Below are 21,371 nucleotides of genomic sequence, written 5' to 3' on the forward strand. Positions count from 1 at the left end.
TCCAAAGGCTTAGTTTCTAGCTCTGTAATCAGAGCTTATTAAAAGGTATGAAGACTATTTTTTATGAAAGGTCTTTGCTGTAAGTTTTGAGGATTTTCCACCACTTCTACAAGTTGTTTAAGAAAACCTATGTATTTCACTAAGTCACTCACTGTGGGCTGCTTTTTTGATCAACATTTCAAAAAAACATTTCTACCCACCTTTACTTTGAGCACAGACTTCATAAGAATATCAAACAATGAAAGTATTAAGTAATTATTTGCTTTGCAATTACTTTGTAGACCCCTGCTTTAAAATATAAACTACCTATGACACTGTAATGCTTACCATAGATATATATTTGCTGCAGCTGATAAAGATAGGAAAAATAGCACAAGAGCTCACTGAGTTAGATAGGGATTGTTGATAAGGGCAGAGTTAAGGCTGTTTGGCTGAACAAACTGACCTACCCATATTGTTCAACGGTTTTTAAAAACCGTACCTTAATTTAACTTGTCCTTGCTTTCCAGTGTATATCTGCTATGTTAAATCAATAGTGTTTAATTTGTTTAATTAAGTTGCGTGAGCTTATCACTTTAACTCTGCTTGCTTTTTTCTTTGAAGAAAGGTGTTTAATGCTGAGGTGTAACTAATGCAACTTACTGAGGTGTCCAAATTTCATTGCAAATTGACGCGAGTTTGGCTCCCCATAGTCAGATTTTTAAAGGTATTCAGGCACTTAAAATGAAGTGACATGCTTAGTGTTACTACTCTCAAAAACACCGTTGAAAATATCATTAGGTTCCTATCTGGATTTTGTAGCACCTAAATATCTTCAAAGACCTGCCCCTACATCCTTTTGGGAATGAGATTTAGCGGCCATTATAAAACGGGACACAGGTTATAGCCGTACTGGTCTAGAGGCAAAATGAATCAGAACTCGTGGCAGTGGTGATATTGTTTATTAGACCAACTAGATATTTGCAAAAAACATCTTCATTTGCAAGCTTTTGGGTGCACACACCCTTCCTCAGGTATAGGCGAATGCAAAGATCGTAAAATTTCTCCCAGGTGGAAATGAAAATTCGTAGTTCACAGGAGAGCTGATACTGTTATAAACTAAAGTCTCCAGGTTGGAATAGTTTATTTTGTGCAAATTAGGATCAGCTAAAAGCTAGAACAGGCTGTTTGCCTCCCAGTCCCCCGCTGTTGGCTTTAGTAGAATTCCTCCTAATTTACACTAGCTTGATGAAGTCCGGTATCAGACTATGGCTGCTTATAAAGAAACCATAACCGCATCCCAGCACATGCTTAGTAGTAAAGTGCTTGAAGATCAGATATCCAAAATCTCTTTTTTTGAAGGGGTGGAGGGGAGGGCGGGACTAACATCTGTTGGGAAGCTATGTAGAAATCAAAGTCAACCCTAAAGAAAGAAAAAAATGTAATTACAAACAACATCCATGTAAATGATGTATGTCCCCAGCTAGGGATTCCACCCCACAACAATGACAATAAACAGCAAAGTGGAAATCAGTTTAGCAAAATCAGTTTCCAGGAGTGGAAAACACAGATGTCAGATTCCTGCAGTCTGCAGTCAAACATCTTGTTCCTATTTCATACGGAACCCACTCTTTCTCCGGGTTTTTAAATATAATTCATCCTACTATATTACAAATGACACACGTAAAGCAGCTTGCCCGGAAAATATTAATAATTGAATCCGAGGAGAGTTTCTAACATCCAGAGAAGCGGTTCTTAGTCTAGCTGAAATTAAATAAAAAATAGCCCTGATTTTTTCCAGGCGATCTGGAAATTGGACTGTGGGCTGTACGGAGTCTCTCTGAGCACAACAGAAATAGGATTAAAGCAGGTGATGCTTTGAACTTAGTTTAGAAAACTGACCGTCAAAGCCGACCGTCCAAAAGTTTAGTACACAGATTACAGGGACTTGTCTAGTTAGGTCTCCATCAAAGTGCCTCTGACTTCAGTAAGTCAAGTTAAAATAAGAAGTCATGTTGCTTGGGTTAGCTCCCAGTATTGTTTTATCCGCGTGTGAGTACTAAATGGACAATTACTCGGCTGCCCAGTGCCTAGCACAAAGTCTTCTTTCTTTGTCCCTCGAAGGGTGCGGGCAGAGCATTTTACCGAGGTCGGAAATACACACAAATAGCAGACAGAAAAGCAGTGTGAAGGTCTATTTTGGGCTGTCTGATCCCACCGCAGCCCCTAGTTGAAAACAGATTCTTCTCTCTCCTCCCACCTCAAAATCCTCTGCTCTTGATACACTTGTCGAAGAAGAAAAAGGAAGTCTGCACTTTATAAACAACCAAATATATATGCTCAGGATAAAAGGCAGGCTCCAGAGAGCAGGCTGGCGTGTTGGTAAGAACTTTAATGACATTACCAGTTCTTCAGACCAGAAAGGGCATATCACTGCTGGTGCTAGATGGTCGCCACATGTAGCTTTATACATATATACATATATAAAAGGGTGGGGGGAGAAAAAAAATCTCCCTTTTATGCCAATAAATAACTGAGCAGAAGAGAAAATATTTACCACCGTTTTTCAGGATTCCTTATGCATGCGGTAATACACTCCTCCCGAGAAAATGAGCCCATAAAGAAGCACAAGCCGTTTCCTCCACTGCTACTGGAAGCGCGTGCTCGGGGCTGCCCAGAGACAGGGCTAAATGACCCGCGCTCCCGCCCCGCGCTCACCCGCGCATCTTCCACCCAGCTTCCCCTGCGTGCAGCCTCTCCCCGGCTCCTTCTGCTTTCCCCCCTTCTCCCAGGTTCCTTCTTTCCTCTGTTTCCCCTTCTCGTCTTCTTCCACCTTCTTTCCCCACACCCATTTTCTTTCTCATCCGTCCCTCACTTCTCTCTCTCCCGTGTCCATGCCCCTTCTTCCCTCCCACCGCTCGGCCGGCTTGAGTCGCCCGGCCCGGCCGGGCCGGGGTGGGGTGGAGGGGTCTCCCCGAGGCTGCCGGCCACACCGTGGCTATCAGGAGTCCGGCGCTGGAGCCCGGCTCCCCGGACGCACCCGGCTCCTCGACACCCCCGCGCTGCCCCGGGCTCTGCGGGGGGAGAAGCCGCCGCCCCCAGCCTTGCAGCCCTCCCAGGCGGCTGCGAGCCGGGCTGCGGGCCTCCCCGGCCGGTCTGATCCCGGCTCCGCGCCCGGCTCGCCTCTGCCTGCTCCAGGCTGCTGCCCACACGCACTCGGAGCACCAGATATCAATGGAGTCATAACTGAGGGCTAACAGCCCTGGCAAGCCACCTTTAATGTGCAGGCAGGACGCGCCGTGCGCGGGGAGCTCCTAAGCCGTGATCGCTTCCTTAAACGCCTTGAAGTCTCATTCCACCAGGAGCGCGAGGAAGAGCAGCACATGGGCTCCCCCCCCACCCCCGTGACACGACCTGCGCCTTGTCCTGCGTGGGGCCGCCCAAGGGCGCCCCCGGCCCCCGCGGCCCCGGCCCCGCAGCCACAGCCCGGGCTGCAGTGCCCGCGGGCGGAGGTGTCTGCAGATAAACCAAGTCGTTTCACTTTCTTTTCTTCTCTGTCTTCCTTAGAGGTAGCGAGGTCGTGCCCCCCCCCGCACCTCTCCCTTTCTCTAGCGAAACCCGCCGGCGATGCGTGCGGGGATGGGGGGCTTGTTGTCTGGGAATCACAGAAACACTCGGGTGGGAAGGCACCTCGGGAGGGCATCTAGCCCAGCCCGCTGCTCAGCCCCAGCGAGATCGTCTCGCCGAGGCTTTGTCTACCAGGGTTTAACACCCTCCAAGGATGGCGAGGCCACCACCGCCCTGGGCTGCCAGGTCCGGTGCTCGACGACCCTTCCTGTGCGAAAGTTTTCCCTGATATCTAACCTAAATCACTTCTTCGGCTAACTTTTAGGCGATGATCCCTTAAACAAAAGAAAAACAGAGCTCGCTTGTATCCCTTTTTAATCCCTTCTGTCTCCACCCCCTCCCCCTTGGAGCTCGAGGAATTGACACCCCATCCATTAGGTTTGGTCCTCTGCTCAGCTGAAGCAGCGATGCAGTCTGGGCAGCCTGAATTCCCGCGCCCTCTGTGTGCAGGGCTAACTACCGACTCATTTCTTTTTCTTCCTTTTTTAAATTTCTTTTACCTGCCCATCCTGCTACCCTGCTGCCAACAAGGTGCTGCCCCCCCCATACATACTCTTGAAGTTTTGCTGGCTTTTTAGGGTTCACGTCTTCATAAACGTGTAGCTACTTCTTCCTAATCCGAATTCCCTGCTTCCCCGCTCCAGCAACACCAACAAAGCAACACACGTCGCGCATCATGTAATGACCGTCCTTGCATCCAAACGTATCCACGGCCCCGTGCTTTCCTCCGGAGACAGCAACGCCGGACCGGACCGGGTCGGACCTCAGGGGGTTTGTTGCTGTTGGCAGAGCCTGACCACGATCTCTCTGAGATGGGAAACGGCCGTAAACACGAGGGCAGAGAGAAAACTTGCCTTAATGGACATGGGTGCGGGAAGTCTGGACGTGGCCCTGGGCTGTGGGTTGCTGTCCTGCACTTCACCAGCTCGCTTGGGTACTGAACAGGGGAAGGAGAGGGGGTGAAAAGCGATTAAAACAAAATCAAAGCAAACAGCCTCGAAGCAATATGGACGTAAAAGGCGAGATGAGGATCGAGCTGGTAGAAAGTGAGATCAGCTCGCGCTAGTTTGGAAACCATCTAGCTTTGATGTGTCGGCTGCTTTTGGAGGGGACTGAAATCTTGGGAGATGGCTGCTTTTCGGTAAAAAAAAACCAGCAAAGGACGAAAGAGTTGGGAAGAACGTAGCCGGAGCCCGGCTGCCGGCAGAAAAAAGCAGTTTCAGGCGCGCGAGGGGCTGGGACGCTGCCACGGACGGGCACGTGTCTGTGGACGGCTCCCAGTGGCCCGCGCGTGGCACCTGCTTCTCACAGCGAAAGGTTTCAGGTGCAGCAGGGGCTCGGGGCTGGTGTCGAGCCGAGCCTTCATCGTAGCCCCCCTTCGCCTGGTTAGTGGGAGCGGACGGCGGTGCCAAACCAGGCGTGTGCCACCCACCTGGGGACACCTTGTCTTGTTACCCTCAGTCTGTTAACACCCCCCCCCCTTTTGTTATCCTCTACCGACCAACACACATACATAGAGGAACATCCTGGGTATACGCGTATATTTATACCCCCCCTACACACACACACACGCACACACGGGCCCATATATGGAGGTGCCATATTTACACAGACCCCCTCGAAGAGCACCTATGCACAGCTCGTGGCTTAAAACGTCCGTCGTTGAATTAAGGCGTGCTTCGCAATGAACCAAAGACCAGGCGCTAAAATATCGCCTTGTGCTCACCTTCCCCGTCAGTAAAAGCGGGTAAGACTCACCCTAACCCACACCTCGATCCCGCTACACCAAATGTGTTGATTCCCACCAATGGGCTAGACTTGCTCATATCCCTACCAGGAGATGGGAAATCGCACAGGGCTAACGGAGAAAAGCAATAACCGAGTCAGTCGGTCCCTGTTGTGTGTGGGCTTTCCTTTTCCACTCCTGAAATCCAGCCTTTCAGTCCTCTGCTCTTGCACGTTGCGATAGGAAATGTGCCTGCGCCCCGCTGCGATGCCGAGGGAGGCGAAGGCGAGCACCGGTCTGTTTGGGAGGGTTTCGGTATTAATGGTCAAACAGCGGGGGGACTCTGGTTTAAACAGATCCACATTTCGTCTTACAATTTTAATTTTCAGGGGGGGATAAAACGGGGTGGGGGGGGAATAATCTGTACCCGCACCGCAAGGTAAACGAGGGGCATTAACAAACCTTCATGCCGAGCAGAGCTCGGACTCCGCACGTTTCACCGTCTGCAGCTGCTCTTAAGGATCAGGGGGTTTTCCTCCCCAGGGGCGAGTTTTAGTCGAAGAGGGAACAACTCAAAACTTGATTTGGTTTCGTCTAAGCTCCCAGACACACCGAAGAGGCTCTTCAAAACAAACTCACTTTGCGGTGCGGTCCCTCGATCCCGGCTCGGCTCAGCTCTGCCTGCGCACGGTCGCAACAAAAGCGACCGCGAGGAAGGCACGCGCTGGGGCTTTGGGGGCTGCTCGTGTCCGGCGAGCCCGCCGTAGCTTGCTTCTTTGTTCCCCGAGCTCAGTCGCCCTGAGCGGCGCAAGGGCCCCGGCCCGGGCGCGCCTGGCGGGCGGCGTGCAGAAGGAGAAAACAGGACAAAAGGTGCGTGGTAGGAGGTTGCAGGCACACGCTGCCCAGGGGCAGACGCAGGTCTGCAGCCAGCCCAGCCTCATCCGAACCAAAAAGGAAAACAGAAGTGTTATTCTAAGAGCATTTGGATGATGGGAAGGGCTCGCTTTTCGGTGTATTTTCCCCAGCCCTTGGTGGGGAAAAGGGCTGCCTGGAAGTTTCAAGCGAGTGACCATCTCTGTGACCTGACTGATGTCAGTGTCTCGGGCACTGGATCTCCCCTTGCCCGGGAATATTTGCTGATCGTTTTCTGGCCGCAAAAATAAGGGTCCCTAATTGATCCCGGTGCCCCCGGCTTCCCCGCAGGCGAATCGTAAGGAGCAGCACACGGAAACAAAGAGCACGGGAAACAAATGCAATACACCTAGAAATGAAGGCTGGCTTCGTGCAATCAGCCGGGACAATTCACAAGGAAATGCGGCTTTCCCCTAATATTCTTTAAAAGGTTTCCTAACTTCCCCTCTCCCCCGCAATCTACTGCTCCTAATGCCAGTCTCGTGGTTACCTACTTTAAATTTGTGCCCATCCGGACACTGATTCCTTTTTAAAACCGTCCCTTTCCCCCCTTCCAGTTTCGTGGTATTGATCTTGAGTGGTCTCACCCGAGCCCCGCTCTTGTAAACGCAGTCTGCAGAACTGCGCACTTGCCCATCCAAGCACGACAGGATCACCGCGAGATCCACATGTATCTCTTGCTCTTCCTGCTGGGCGATTGCACCAGGCTTTTACCTTGTGCCAACGCTCACTGTTTTCACTGACTTCACGTGTCAGCTTCAAACACCTCCGGAAAAAAACCCCTTCCCGGTGATTCCCAGCCCGGAGCCTGGGACTGCCAGTGCTCAGGCGTAATAAAGATTCATTTCGCTCATTTCTAGTGCTAGATTCAAACTACAGGACACAGCAATTGAGTACCCGATGCTGCAACTATTGAAAACTAAAACTGTCCCCATTTTTTCTGGCAGAAGGATCGGGCCCCTCTACTAAAAAGAGAGGCATTGTCTTTTCTTCCCTTCCCTGCCTTGCTCGGGAATGGTTGAAGGAGGTCGGATTCCTCCGAGCAAACAAAAAAGCTACAGTGGAAAGTTAATGACTTTAATGGGAGTCTTAAGCACGGCACGCAGGATCGGGCCCTCCGCTAACAGCCCTGGGTTTTTATACCTGGAGCTGAGCGCTCAGGACTGTAAGAGGAGGTTTTGTAGGACTCGAAAGATCTATTGACACAGGGTTTTTATAAAGCCATTAATGTTTCCCAGAGCTTCATATTAACTCAGGAATCACTAAAGGTCGATTTGTAAATGTCTGGACATTAGAAATGTAGGAGATGTTGTAAAGCTAAGGCAGTTGCCTGTATTAAAATAGGAGGTCCCTTTGTGCGATTTAAATCTGAGCCAGAACCTTGCTTAAATTGCAGTCAACTGTCTCATTAGAATGAGGAAATGCGAAGAGGGATGCATGCCTTATAAATAAAGCCACCTCCACCTCCAAGGAGGGAGTTAGGGAACTCACAGACTGCTTGCTCCTATTGTGACAGCTGCCATTAGTGATACACCCCTGTCCCCAACACCCCCTCCTCAACAGCTGACTGATAGGAGAACAGGGCTTGGATAACTGGGTCTGCAATTGAATGTGCCTTCCTCATCTCAGAGCCACAGATACCATCAGCGCTTGGGGAACACTAGGTCTAGTGTCTCTACTGAAAAGAGGTATTGGAAGGGGGTGGGGGATGGCAAAGCTTCCCCCCCCAAAAGTGAAATAAATGACCCCTACCCCTCAAAAAAAATCTCACATTGAAAATCCATTTCTGGTCAGATTAATAATCTCCCCCTGCCCTGACACCAGCTCAGTTATTTTTCTTATTAAGGTCATTGAGATGAATGGCGCTCTGTGTGTGCATGTTTGTAGGGGTGATCAGTATTATCTGCACTCCACATGTTTGGCATATTTATATCAATATATATGTGTGTCTGGAGGAGGCAAGATCCCTTTAAAATAGCACTTTGATTACCCAGTTTAACACAAAACACAGAATAAGACAATGTTTGATATTACAATGTAAAACACATTTGTGGTATGCTGTGGGGATGGCATGCTCCTCCCTCTTTTCCTGTTTCTGTCTGGTCCAGACAGCCCCCACCCCCCTTCCAACATTCAGAGGCCACATTCCCTCAAACCCCGAGTTCAATATCCATACCCCCACATACACACGCACACTTTATAGGAATTCAGCTTCAACAGTAAACTCTCAGCTTTTCAGATCATCTAGATATGAACCTCCAGTTTTCTTTAACATCGCAAATAGTAGCAGTAATAATAATGTTCCATTTAAGTAGTGGCCCATAGTCAAGGGCCTATTGGACTTGAAATTATACAACAACACATTAAATCTTAAATCCAAACCAAAAGTATGACTGTCCCAATAAAAACAACTGGATACAACAACTTTAACAATTCTACAAAAACTTTAACAACTGGATACAAAATCTTCAACTGCTTTTACGCAGCTATTCAGCCACAGTTGTGCTATCATTTTTTAAAATAAAGCCCCTCAAACAAGCCACAGCTAAAACACCACCAGACTCCCAAATGCAACGCCCAATCTTGAATTCCATCAGCTAAGCTTCAAGGCATTTATTCCAAGAGAAAAGCCTGAACTGTGAATTTGCCAGAGGGGGCTGAACTCTGTTGCTTTGTGCACATTTCACACACAGCACTCTAACCCAAGTGCGTTTTTGAAAGACGGAGTCTGATTTGGAAAAAGTGGGGTGCCACCAATAAAAAATAAAATACCATACAAAGGAGATTAAGTAGAGACACTAAGGTTGAAATTCTCATTTACACTTAAGCCTTATTTCCCTGGAAAAATAGGGCCATTTTAACTACAAGTGTATTTATGTGGACTTAGCTGCACCACTCACAGGTCTAGACACTTCTATTTCAATCTGAACTAGGCTAGCTCAATTTTTATTGTATGTATATTACATTCTATTATATATAATCAAATACAGTATTGACATCAAGCAAGTAAACTGAATCAAGCCACTTTTAATTCAGCCAATAGGAGATGAAAGGTAGTTCATTATATAGTATGCTACATCTAGGCTGAAGAGACTTGTGTTAGATCTTCCTACTGCTGCTGGCTTTCTCTAGAATCCAGGAAAAATAAGTGAATAATTTTACTAATTCTCTACCTCAGTTTTCCATCTGTAAAATGGGTGTAAGATCACTACCCTACATCATGGGGATGAGGTAAAGTGATCAAATACAATGGAGCTACATAGCAGAAAGAAGCATGAGTATTTTCACTGGTTTAAATGACACTGTTTTTAAGACATTATTTTAAATGAGCCTAGTGCAAATGTCTTGACTGGATAAGGCTTAGCCCAGCTACCCTGCTTGGCAGAGTAAAGAGACTTTAGAAAGGGCACAAGTGCACAGGATGTCATAAAAGAGTCTTGTGGTGTAAATAAGCAGGACGAAATGCGGAGCACGAACAAAATCATGCCTTTCCCCGATGTGGTGATGCTAGCAGAAAGCACCTATAGATGCTGTGTTTACAACATGCCATTTGGAGAAGTGATTTAAGCTACATCAGCAACAGAACTCTTGTCAGTTCACACTGCAGCTCTACCAGGGAGTTTGCTGGTAGAGATTGCTGAGCCTGGCAAACCCTTTTAAGTATAACCAAACTCTCCAACCCGGAAGGACTCTAAGATGAACTCTGTCTGCACACAGGCACTGTGCCAATTTACATGGCCGTGTTAAGGGATACAACTCCCCTGTAACAGAACAACACTGGTGTGAAGGTGCTTCATACAAGGTTAGTTTAGGTTTGTATGAGAATGGGATTTAATTTTATCAGCATAGGGCACCTTTCTACTAGGATAAATCTGCCCACTCTAAGAGTTGACCTGGGATAAATATTTCAGTAAAAAAAATCACACTGTTAACTGGAATAGCTATTCTGGCACAAAATCTTCATGTGGAGCAGACTTCAGAAGAGTGTATGGGGAAAAGCATTGTTCCCATTATTTGTGGCCTCTTTCCTAGTAAGATTAGTCAGGTCTGGATCACTCTGAAAAGCTAGTAAACATTAAGACTAATCTATGATTGAAATTTTATAATGAAAGCAGGGAGGGGAATTATTAACTTATAAAATTAATATCAGCTTCCTTATGCTCCTCTTTTTTCCGAAGGATTGTATAATTCCACATTTAGGGCCAAATCCTGCTCCTTAGTCCTATGAACAGTGCCAGCAAGTCTTTCTGTGTAGAGGCAGATTTTAACCCCATCAGACACTAAATAGATAAGCAGCACCTGCTTAACTTTGAGCATGTATTTTCATTCCTTTGGCTTTGACTGACCTCAAGGACAAGTTTAAAGTTACGAATGGGTTTAAATAAGTTGCTGAACAGGGAAGGATTTTGCTTGATTGGGGCCTCTATCTACACAAGCATGTTCATAATTACTCACAGTTGTAAGAGAGGATTCAAAGCATCATTTAATACAGATTGGAAGGTATGACCCTCTCCTACCCATAGCATATTTCAAGCACTTTAGATGTTTGTCTCTGTCTTCCTTTCAAGGAATCTCGGGCACATGAATGGGGAGAGCAGGAGAATGAATGGGACACTTCAAAGAAAATGAAAACCATTACTGGGAAATCTGTTTATAGAGAGGATGAATGATTATGAGGGAAGATGCCAAGAGAGAGAGAAAGATTGAGAGTTTGCACACTGCACAGTCACTCAGCCCAATGGTTCTCAGACTTTTCCATAGTTCAGCCTCCTTTGCTTTGGAGGCCCTTTTAACTACCCCTCCTAGATTGCTTTTCTGTTTGGCAATAGGTGAAGGACAGGGTGGTTATGACCCTCTGACACCTGTCCTGGAACCCCGTATGAGCTATGAGCTCTGGGTCCTGAGCCACTGATTTAGCCAAAACCCTTCAGTAGTCTCTCTTATGTTTCTCTGGTTGCTATTATCTGCTACTAATTTAATATTAGTTCTTCCTCCTTCATTTTTGTTGTGCCTAATCATTTAATATTAGTTCTTCCTCCTTCATTTTTGTTGTGCCTAAAGCCTTTGATGGAGGATTACAGCCTTGTGTATCAGGCACTGGACACAGATAAAAAGACTATCTGTGCCTGAAAAAGCCCATCCGGTAGGTAGATAAAGATGGTGATGATGAGCAGGAGTAAGGTAATGTGTACAGCCCTCAGTCAGGGACCAATGTTGCTTTCTACTACAAAGGTATTCTTGTGAGAAAATCACAAAGTTGCATCTCTTGTTCTTTTGGCAGAAAAAGAGAAATGTCTGAGAAAACTTGGGCCAAGACAATTTTGTACTTTGAAAAGACACTGAAAATCTCTCAAACAACTAGTCACGCATAAAAAACCCCAGGGTTGGGCTCACAGAATGGAATATATTAGCTTAACAGTACTGAACTGGGAGCATAAATGGAATAATTTCCAGTCCAGGCATAACTCAATGCATCACCAGTTTGCCAACCTTTCCCTTCCATGGCCCACTTCATATGAGACAAATGTGTCCAGGGAATGGACTGTTCTTCAACCTAATGCATAGTTCAAAGAACACAGCAAAGATGCCAGCTTCAAGAGACCAGTGGTCTTTTTATGGAGCCTCTGTAAATTGGCATCATTATTTCGCCACCTCCTTTCCTCTTCTTGCTATGCCACTCCTCTCCTGCAGCCTGTTTTGGGTGGTCCCTTGTTAACATGTCACTGCAATCCCCCCATACTGCTTTACTGGTGTAGCTTTAAATACCCTTTCACCGAGGTACACACCTTTCAGCTTCTACTGACTTAATCATCTCCCATTACAGTTGGGAGTTGCGTAATCAAAAGTGAAACATGAAAGTAGCCCAGTTCCCAGCTGAGCATGAAGGCAGTGGTCATGCAAACTAACTTTCAAAGGCTTAGTTTCATCCACTTATAGTACTGAAAAGGAGAGGCATGGAATAAAAAGTGGATTATAGAGGAAGAATGGTATTAGTGCTAATGCACTGACCAGGTTTGCCATGGACTTCCAACATGACATTGGCAAATCACTTAATAACTTTGGCCCAGCTCCTTAAAAGTATGTAAATGCGTACCTCCATGAGGAAATGAGGTTTTGGCCCTTAGTCCTAATGCTACATCCCTTCTCTTAGCCTTTTTTGCTTGTCTCTTTTGACTCTACACTCTGGAAGGAAGTGGGTGTTTTTCATTACACGCATACACACTGCTTAGTACAATATGGCCCCGATCTCCACCGGGGGGCTTTGCTGCTGGGATAATAGAAGTAGTAATGATAACTTAGAGAACATAGGAAGGAAGAGGTAGAAGACAAATGCAAGCCTGGACATTTCCCATTCCTTGTTGTCTCAAATTTTAAGGCCAAATCCTGCTGGCAATACTTAATGGGAGCAGTTACATTACAGACAATACATAACACGGGGAAAGCTGCCAACCAGGCTTGCATTCAATCTCAACACGGTGGTGAAATCATAAACCACTCACGCTTCACTCTTGTGGTTTATTGTGATGTCACCAAAGCCCCCACTCGATGTATTTATCTAATGAGAATAAATTATTGGGAACTGTGAGTTGCAAAGTTATAAATATGTCTGTCGGGTGACATCATAACAAATTAGATGAGAATGGAGCCTGGGTGACTCATGATGTCATCACACCCTCAAGATGTATTTATATCCTTGTATGATGCATGGATTTTTTTTCTTTGCAAACAGCAAGACATTTCTCTCTGTAACTTCTCTCCTTCCATCATCTTCAATCCAGCAATTCTCCAGTTAATCTGAGATTTCTTGATATTCATCCTTGGGTTTTAATTAGTCTTTATCCAGATAACTTTCTCTCTGAAATCAATAGGAATTTAACCTATGTATTAACCAGTCAAAACAGAAAAAGTATGTGAGGATTCTGAGACAAGGATATAAGGAATAATATTGAAGCAATATACAGTGAGGAAAATAGCTATTTTTAAAGCTGTTCCACTAATTTTGATTTTGAGCATATTATGACCCAATCTATAGAGAGACTGAGAACATGCAGAATTCACTGATTTCTTTAAGTACTGATCAGATTTATTTGGATGCATCAGCATGAATTAAGGGCAACATTTCCAAAAACGGTCACGTGACTTGGGATTCTAAGCTCCATTAAAATCAGTGGAGGTTCAGCTTTTAAGTTCCTTGGGTGATTTGAAAATATCATCCACACACCCAGGTTTCTAACCCAACTTCCTAAAAAGTCCTACTGAGTGGCCAGCTAACCAAGCAGGGGCTTACACTCACTGACACCTCCCTGACCTGAAAGTTCCCTAGACAACTGCAGCTGCAGTATGGGGCATATGTACAGCTGCTGCAGTCTGACCAGCCCAGTGCTTAGATAATATCCAAGCCCTTTTGGCCTCCAGAAATAAGATAGAAAAGTGCCTAAGACCCATGTTGTACAGATATATAGAGGCACAAATGGCTGCTGCCAGTGCCGTTAGGTGCTTTATTGGATCTGGCCCTATGTGATTCAGGGCCACAGAAGGACTGAAGGAAATGCCTTTATTACCTTCAGGTGTGCCCAAGACCACTGCCAAGAAACAAGCTTCTTCCTTGTTCCAGTTCTGCCCAGATAGAAAAGTGTCACGAGGTTGCCATTAGCACTCCTAGCCAGTGCCATGTTTAGGAGCATGCCTGAGATGGAGATCTTGCAAGCAACTACTGAGTGGCTGGGGCTTGTTGATCCAGATTGCTGCAGAAGTGACACAGATGTAACCATAGATCTGTAAATCAGAATTTTACCTTAGCAGCTGGCCCTCCACCAAAACCTGGCAGCAGCTTGATTCTTTACAGTTGACTCATGTTAGAAACAAAGCCCTGGGATACAAAACTCTCTGTCAGAAAAAAAAAATTACTTCAAGATTCAAATGTTATGGTTTAGGCTCCCCTCTAATTTTTAGTAGCATATTTATTGACAAGAGGGTGTTGGCATAGAAAAGGCAACTGTATAATTTTTTGGGGGGTACTATGACCTGACCTGTTAATATCTCTTTCTTCCTTTAAAGTTGCCTTCTAAATCTGAGCATTAAAGGTGATTAGATACGTTAGGGACTTCCCATGTCATTAGTTAATACTTTAGAGCTTGTTTTGGTTCCAGTTAGCAGTAATGCAGGGCCCTCTTGATAATACATCACCCGCCTCAAATATGTCTGCACAGTCTCCAGATGATATACCCCACCAGCGTCTGCCTCTGTACAGCTCACAGATTGGAGGGGTCGGAGACGAGTTTAATTTAAAGATGAGCCGCCCTTGGGTTGCCAAAGGAAATGGCGTGTCAACTACGTCAAAAATAGATACTGTTGTGCAGATATATGGAGGGTGAGATGGACACTGCCAGTGCTATTAATTACCTGGATTGCCTTTAAATGTCATAGCAAATCCTTACCCAGTCCTTCTCCAAAACCTAAATCACCAAGAGAGACAAGGTCAACCCTAGCAGGCTGGAATGCTGGAAAAGGAAAACACATATACATAATGTTGCATGTGTGTGTGTTTGTGTAGGAGAAAGATAGAGAGAGCAAGAACGTGTGTGGGTGTGTATAAAGGATCAAGTGCTAAAGAGCTTAGTGAGCTATTGGTGGGAAAGTTGATCAAGAGAAAAAGGTTCACCCCCCATTCTAACATATTATTTTAGGGACTGAGCCTTCTCCCATTGGAATTAGAGGATGCAGCATCCAGCCCTAAACCGGATACACAGAATGCTCTTATTATTTGCTCACTGTTAGCCATCGTCATTTCTATATTGTTCAGTTAAGCACATCCCCTCTATGAGGATAAAAAGGAAACTAGGATGACCGAGCTTTATCTTGTAACACTGGGACAAGATGGGACTTTATGCAGGAACTTCCTCCCTCCCTCCTGCCCAGATAAGAACAGGAAGCCACACGCATCCATATATCAGGAATCCTCAGCATGATGAGCACCAAAAGAAAATTGACGTGTTGGTTTCAATGGCCATATCCCCATGTGAGACAGGAGATAAATATGATTTTTTTCCTATCTATCTATTGATAACCAAAGGATTATATAGATATATATCTATATATAGATATAGATATCTATATTTATGTAGCTAAATAGGAGAAACTAAAATATATGTAACTAAAATAGGATAAAACCTACATGTTTGGATCAACTTGTGATTACACTAGTATAAAGAGGAAGGAGGAAGTTTGTTGCTCAGGAGCACAAAGCAGCTGATCTGGTGTAACTTCCATGTGTCCTCACCTGCTCTGCAGTAAGTAGAGGCAAACTGCAGTCATTTACCATGGAATAAAAAAAGCAGGCAGACAAGCAATTCCACTAGATTCAACTCCACTACACTAAGTTCCCCCTTCTTCTCACAGAAGGGAATTTGTTTTATCTGGCCACACTTTATTAAAATGAGCAGTCCAATTTATTTGCAGTATTTGGGATTTTAAACAAGTTTTAAATCAAAAGGGTGTGCACTGCTACTTTATCGGTATCAGATCCCACCTGTAGAGCCATGTCAACCAGCCTGCAGGACTCCTGACTTAAAACAACCTCTGCCCACCAACTGCTAAATGTCTAAGCTCTGTGAGGTATTATCAGGCCCTGGCCATGCTACCCTTGTGTGGCAGGATTAGGCGCATGGACTGGATCTAACCTGTGGACAGATCCAGCATCATTCATCCAACTTGCGGTGCCAAAAGGTTGGCACAATGGTACATATCCCTATCCCCTTTTCAGGTATAAGAGTCAAGTGTGATGCTAATTTTAATCCAGAAAAAAATGCATCCTGGGTATCAGAAGTTTGGGAAACACTGTTTTAAATTCTGCCACTGTTCACAGCAAACTCAAAACAGCTAATCATGTTGGATGCATTTTACAAGGCAGTGTTTCTTTAATCCTTCATCTATAAGGGATTAGTTAGCAAGGCTGAGAGTCCCAGAAAAGGAATGTAATCCTGGTACTGGTTTATCACTAGCATGTTCGCAGTGGGCATAAGCCTGATCTTTGTACTCTTCTTCAACAGGATCGTCTCCTCTAGATAACCCTGGACACACTAGCAACCAGATGTACATTAAGCACTGATTTCAGGGCAATGCATCTGAGAGCCCAGTTGGTTTCCATGTATAGTACGTAGGGTAAAAATGTAAAGAATTTCAGATAAACCCTTTTGGAAAGCCACTTAGGGTAACTAAAGAGAGATGTTGAACTGGGAAGGAAGGCAAAGAGGGGAGGGGGCATGTATTTTAGTTATGAGCAGACTGGAGTCTGAAAGGGAACTGTGCATCTGTCCTGAAATGCATTAGGAAGCTATCTTCCAGCTCGGTCAGCTGGAGTGTTCACTGCTAAGACAATGCTCAATCAACACCACTCACTTATCCCTGTCCCTGAACCAAAGAATTTTAAAGGAGCCCTGCCAAGAAAAGGGGGGTGAAGGGTGGGAAGGAATCAGATTCTCTTTAAGGTTTGATTGATAGTCTCTGTGTTGATATCACTGTTTTGGCGGCGGTTGTAATATTAAGAATTAGAAGTCAGTACAACTTCCTCCCCCAACTCTGCCTCAAACAAATGCAGACACATACTGCAATGCTGATCACCCTTCTCATTGAGGAATAAGTTGTCGTGGTTATGCATACCTTTCTACTGGAATAAGTACATGCATGCTGGAATTGATAGAGGGTGGTAGTCTGTTTTAACTTATAACAGCATGGTTAAAGCTGTAAAAATCTTGTATGCTGAAGGTGCAAGAATCACATTCATTTACCCTTTGGTTACCTTAGATTTTGGTTGCTTTTAGTTGATTAATTATCCTGTAAAGGCTGCAGGGATGATTTCTTTGATTAACAAATTATGAAGTGGCCACAAACCTATAATAACAATGTAGGACATAGTCTTGGTCCACCACTAGATACTATGACAAGGGTAATGAATGTGCTCTACTGGACAGAGGAAGGGGCACAAATTCCTGAGCATCATTCCTGGCTTTTTGCCAGGGACTTGCTGCATCTCGCAAAACTCTCTCTGAGCCTCAGTTTATGTCTCTGAAGAACAGGGGTAAAAATATATCCCCCTCCCCCCCATTTTGGAGGCTGGATTCATGCATATAGAGTACTTTGAAAGCCTTGAATGAACCATGATCTAGAAATGCCAAATATGATTAAAAACCAAAAACAAACACATAAACAGTGTGTACAGATACACAAAGTCCTGTTTAGCAATAATTAACAAACTTTCCTCATCTCCAGCATGTGCTGGAAGAATTCAGTGAGCTATATAGAAGTGACTAAATTTTATGACCATTTTATGGAAAAGAAAACCAAGGAAGAGCTGAAGCAGAATTTGTAAGGTATCACAGATTGAATGTCTTAACTGGGAACAGAACTCCTGACTCCTATCTCCCCTTAAACAAAGCTGCTAAATAACCCTTTCATGTCAAGTATGGATTGACCCTGAAGAAAAACAATGCCAATTTGTACACAGTTTGGCAGCACTGCTTGAATATACCTTAGGGCAGTGTTTTTCTACTGTTTTAGACTTGAGACACTCCTCAGAAAATGCCAGCTCTTAGTTTTCACTTGGTTTTCTCACTATGACAAAATACCAGAGCAATTTTTCTGTTGTAAAGACCTCAGAATGACCATAACAAACCAGAGTGGTTTTAACACTTGGGAACCTTGTTTCCTATCTTTTATCTTGCTAATAATATTTGCAAACCTATTGTTGTTAGCATTCCCTGGCACCCTGCAGCACCCTTGAAAGGATTTCAAGGTACCTCTGGGTGCTGTGACACCCTGGTTGAGAATCATTGCTCTATAATCTACTGAAGTCAATGGTTTCCACTGATTTCAATACTACTGGGCTTTGGTCCTGATTTAGTTTTGAAAAGCCTGGAATCCATCCTCTTGTTCAGAGTGTCATTAAGAGCATCCTAAGCCAAGTCCCAGTCTGAGCCCATTCTGCCCTCAGGGCACAATCGGGCTTTTAGTGAAGTCCATGGGACTTGCAGGTTTGATTTCTCTTTCACCTGCAGGAGCAGAACTGGACCATCTGATTATCATAGTGGCCACTGGGGGATGTTGGTGGCCAACATATTGTCCTTTCTTCTATTCGAGGAATCCCACTGATGTCAGAAAGGCTGAATGAATGGAACTGAGGGATGAACAAAGCCCAAAGACACGAGCCCAAACAAGACAGGGAAGAATCAACATTATTAAGTCTAGAAGCTCAGTACCACGAAGAAACTTGTAACTTAAAAGGAACATAAGTGTAACACCCCTCTGCATAGTAGAGGCTGGCAAAACTACCCCATTTCAGGCTCAAACTCACTGTCCTGAGGCAGGCACAAACTCCCACCAACTTCAGTCAGAGCTTCACCTGATCAAAAGCTGCAGAATCGAGTCCTAAAGTAGTAATTCCCCAAAGAATGCATGGAATCTTCCCTTTACGCAGCACGCACTTGGCAGATGACCTCTGTGTTGAGCGAATACCCTCCTTTACCAATCAGGACACTCCATGCTGTGCCCAGCAACTCCAAACATCACAAGGTTCCTTTAAGAAGACCTCTAGCCATTAACTTAAAACTGAGAAAACTACAGCACAAAAAGGACAGAGACCCAAGAGACCTGGGATTTTATGGGATAGTTCTAGAGACCCTCCAGTCTTTAAATCACTGCAAGATTTCTCTAGGGTTTGGGTTTTTTTCCCTTTTTACACCAGGGTCTGGATTTTGATTGACGGTAAAATCATTTTTGTAGCAATACATTCTTGAGGCATAGCCCACATACACTAAACTGTATTCATGTCCCCATAGCGTGGCTCATTTTGGAAGCAGAGTTGTTTATATAGGGTAGTATGGATTGATTTTAAAAAAAATAATTGCAATGGGGGATTTGATAAGTAAGGGAGAAAAAAAGATCAGAGGAGAAAAGTCCACTCCTGAGCAGAATTTGAAATAATGGGAAATAAAAGGTTGCAGGTTATGGAGCTTTTTTGCTGGAGGATATCTGTCCCTTATGTTTCATGCAGGCAGATCAACTTGGAGGAATTTTTCTTGTAACCTCAGCGCCACATTTTAAATCCCCACAAACTGGTTTTGGTTATTTAAAGATGGATGGCAGGGACAGCCTCCAAATCCAAGCCATTTGTCTTCCCCAAAGTGTTTTCTACCATGCCACATTATGGGAGAGAGGAGCATGCCCTAATAGGGATTTTTCTCCATTCATAACCTCTTCAGCATTCTGTGGTTTCTGCTAATCTGAGGGAGATGCCATCATCTGCGGTACAGAAACCTGTTGAGGATCAAGTGGGAGATCATTAAGGGCAGACGTCTGGGCCAGATCCTCAGCTGGTGTAAATTATCTCAGTGGAGTGATGCCAATATATAGCAGCTGAGGATCAAACCCATATGAGTCTATGGCAGAGATGAGACAGAAAAACAGCTTTTCTTAATTCAGGTTAATTTCACCAGCAAGTGAAGGACACCAGCTGTATTACAGAAGGCCTTGGACATCTCCTACACTGATGAAAACTCATGGAATGGCACAGATAGCATCTGACCCTTTAAGTTTATATTGGCCATCCCCTGATTCCCATCTCCACCCAGGTCATTTATTAGCCATTCTCCACAGCTTCCAGTAGCAGCCATAATCAAATGGGACATAGTATCTTCCTTAAGAAAGAAGAGGAAGGCAATTTAAGAGAGTGAAAAATGGGTTTCTTTCATTGTCTGGACTGAAATGATAAATTCATCTCTCAAGTCTGGACAGCAGAAGGGTTTAAAATCAGAATACTGCCACCAACTGGGAAATAGGCTGAACTTTTAGAGCAGGGGTTCTCAACCTTTTTAGACTTAAGCCACCCTCCTTAGACTCAAAGCACCCCTTGATATACTTGAGCTACCCCTCTGAAAATGCCAGCTCTTCATTTTCATTCTCTGAGTGCAGAAAAACAAACAGAGGAAATCTTCTGTTGCAAAGACCTTGGAAAGACCACAGCAGGTCAGAATGGTTTTAAGACCGTGGGTTCCTACCTCTGAGTTTATCTTGTGAATTGTATTTGTGCACCTAACAGCAGTAATGTTGTGTGGCACCCCACAGCACCCTTGAACAGCTCTCACCACCCTGGTTGAGAATTACTGGTTTAAAGGAACTCGTGGTTAGCATAAAAAAAATCTGACTTATATTTTTGGCTCTGCCATCCACACACTATCATGTCAGGTAAGTTGCTTTCGTTTTGGTTCCTTTTTTGTAAAATAGGGATTTATACGCTTAGTCTGAAAGTTCCTACACTTTTGCCTTTGTTAAAACAACTGTCCAGTCGCATAATATTCAAGATACAGAGGTCCACTGTGGTTTCACTAAAGGGAAAGTGATGGTAGCAATCATTATTACCCTTTCACTTTCACCCAACTTATTGCAGGAAAAGAAAGCAAGCACAAGAGGTTTATGAAACTTCCAGTGGGAAAGAAGTCAACGCAAGCCTAGATAGATATTTAGGGTGAGGTTTTGGTATTCTGCTAAACTGTGGTGATTCTTGGACTCAGAGGAACTCCATTTCCTTGTTCAATTCAAACCATCATAATGTGTGAAGGAAGATTATACTTCGGTATCAGAAGCCCACTGACTGGTAAAAATAGGTATCATTTTACTGCCCTCTTGTGCTTTGAATGAGTATATGCAACAAGAAAGATGCAACAAACTCCTAACTCAACTAGAAAGCAGATTGAATAAAAAACAAATCCTAAAGGCCTTGCTTCTGCAAGCAGCCCTGTGACGACAGTAGGACCAATCTGTGAAAAATAGGTGTCATATCTTTGGTCCCAAATTCTATAATCTTTGCATTTCATTGCCACTGTTACTATTACTATTAATGATTAATATTGGAGGCTAAGTGAGCTGTGTGCTGTGCAAACACAAAAAGTAATAGACAATCTCTGGATCTCAAAAATCTTAGTTAACAATAGGTGAGAGGGGAAAGCAATTTACCCAAGGTCACAGAGTAGGTTGGTGGCTGAGCTAGGAAATACAGTCATGGTCTCCTGCACTTTACCCAATTCATGGACCATATCAACTCAACTCCTTAACGCTCCAAAAAAGAGCAGCTTCC

At 44.6% G+C, this 21,371-nt stretch overlaps 2 long non-coding RNA genes across 4 annotated transcripts in view; one reads left to right on the top strand and one right to left on the bottom strand.

Annotated features, from left to right (window-relative positions):
• Nucleotides 1–21,371, top strand: part of LOC149857555 (uncharacterized) — a 43,343-nt gene that overhangs the window by 13,025 nt on the left and 8,947 nt on the right. The gene's annotated exons all lie outside the window — the stretch shown is intronic.
• LOC149857556 (uncharacterized) lies at nucleotides 1,298–7,343 on the bottom strand. 3 transcript variants are annotated; one of them, XR_016444303.1, is made up of 4 exons: nucleotides 6,832–7,343; nucleotides 5,795–6,268; nucleotides 4,461–4,543; nucleotides 1,298–1,402 (listed from the first exon to the last, which is right to left on the bottom strand). It is a non-coding gene; the product is annotated as an uncharacterized LOC149857556 (long non-coding RNA). The 3 variants fall into 3 exon arrangements; XR_016444304.1 differs by lacking the exon at nucleotides 6,832–7,343 and adding an exon at nucleotides 5,486–5,629 and having other exon boundaries at nucleotides 5,795–6,730; XR_016444302.1 differs by lacking the exon at nucleotides 6,832–7,343 and having other exon boundaries at nucleotides 5,795–6,730.

The sequence above is a fragment of the Crocodylus siamensis genome, chromosome 9 (assembly GCF_052110815.1).
Source record: "Crocodylus siamensis isolate JL-2025a chromosome 9, ASM5211081v1, whole genome shotgun sequence".
NCBI classification, from domain to species: Eukaryota; Metazoa; Chordata; order Crocodylia; family Crocodylidae; genus Crocodylus; species Crocodylus siamensis.